Source organism: Eriocheir sinensis, unplaced genomic scaffold, assembly GCF_024679095.1.
Source record: "Eriocheir sinensis breed Jianghai 21 unplaced genomic scaffold, ASM2467909v1 Scaffold38, whole genome shotgun sequence".
In the NCBI taxonomy this organism is placed as follows: Eukaryota; Metazoa; Arthropoda; class Malacostraca; order Decapoda; family Varunidae; genus Eriocheir; species Eriocheir sinensis.
Window position 1 is genome coordinate 294,049 of NW_026111698.1, and position 2,042 is coordinate 296,090.

The window sequence follows — 2,042 nt, forward strand, 5'->3', positions numbered from 1 at the left end:
TGTATTTTGTATTTATATTTCAATTCAAATTTAGCTTATTTTGTGTATTTTATATATTTTCATACAAATTTATTACTTCTGTGTATTTTTGTATATAGTTTTATATATATTTAAGATATTTTATGTGTATTTTGTATATTTATATTTATTCAAATAAATATTCTTTTATTTTTATTTTGTTTATTTATTTTGATACGAATTTACATTATTCTATGTGTATTTTGGATACATTTTTTTTATACGTATTTACTTCATTTTAGGTGTATTTTATATATATATTTTTTTATAGAAATCTACGTTATTTTATGTGTATTCGTATACATATTTTGAAACAAATTTACATTGCTTTATATGTATTTTGCATATCTATTTCAATAAAATATACCTTATTGTACATATAAAACAATGTAAATTTGTTTCAAAATATATGTACGAATACAAATCAAATAACGTAGATTTCCATAAAAAAATATATACAAAATACACATAAAATTAAGTAAATACGTATAAAAAAATGTAAACAAAATACACATAAAATAATTAAATTCGAAACAAAATAAATAAACAAAATACCAATAAAAAATGTGTATTTGTATAAATATAAATGTACAAAATACACATACAAAATAAACATAAAATAAGGTAAATTTGTAATGAAATATATGAACAAAATACACATAAAATAATGTAAATTTATATGAAAATATATATACAAATACACATAAAATACCATGAATTTGTATAAAATTATATATTCAAAATAAATATTAAATAACGTAAATGCGTATAAAAATATATATACAAAGTACATATAAATTAATGTAAATTCGTATCAATATAAAAGAACAAAATACCAATAAAATAATATATATATATGAACGAAAAAAGATTTATAAAATACACATAACCTAACTAAAATTTGTATTGAAATATATACAAAAATACATAAAAATAATTTGAGTTTGTATGAAAATAGATATTCAAAATATACATAAAACTAGGCAAATTTCTTTTGAAATATATATAAAAAAATACTCATAAAATATTGTAAATTTGTATCAAAATATATAAACAAATACACATAAAATAATGTAAATTTGTATGAAAAATATATACAAAATACACATAGAATAATGTCAAATCGTATCAAAATGAATGAGCAGAATATCAATAAAATAACGTAAATTTGTATAAAAATAAAGATGCAAAATACCCATAAAATAAAGCATATTTTTATAAAAATACAAATAGAAAAATACACGTAGAATAATTAAATTTGTATTAAAATTAATATACAAAATGCATATACAATAAATTTAAATTTGATAATATTAAACGAAATATTTATACAAAATAAACATAAAATAAGGTAAATTTGTAATAAAATATATGTAAGAATACACATAAAATAATATAAATTTGTATGAAAATATATATAGAAATACACATAAAATAACATGAATTTGTATAAAATTTGTTTCAAAATATATACGAATACACACAATAAAATAACGTAAATTTTTATGAAAATGTATATATAAAATACACATAAAATAATTTAAATACGTAGAAAAATATATATACAAAATACACATAAAATAATGTAAATTCGTAAAAAATTAAATACACAAAATTCCAATAAAAGAATGTATATTTGTAGGAAAATATATATATAAAAAACAAATAAAATAACTATGATTTGTATAAAAATATATACAAAAATACACAAAAATAATTTAAATTTGTTTGAAAATAGATATGCAAAATACACATAAAGTTAGGCAAATTTGTATTGAAATATATATACAAAACTCACATAAAATAATGTAAATTTGTATGAAAATATATAAACAAATACATATAAAATAACGTAAATTTGGATAAAATATATATACAAAATATACTTTAAATATTTTAAATATGTATAAAAATATATTATATTATATATATTTTTATTGATATTTGCGTTATTTATGTGTATTTTGTATATGTTTTCTCATAGAAATTTACATTATTTTATTGGTATTTTGTCTATTTTGATA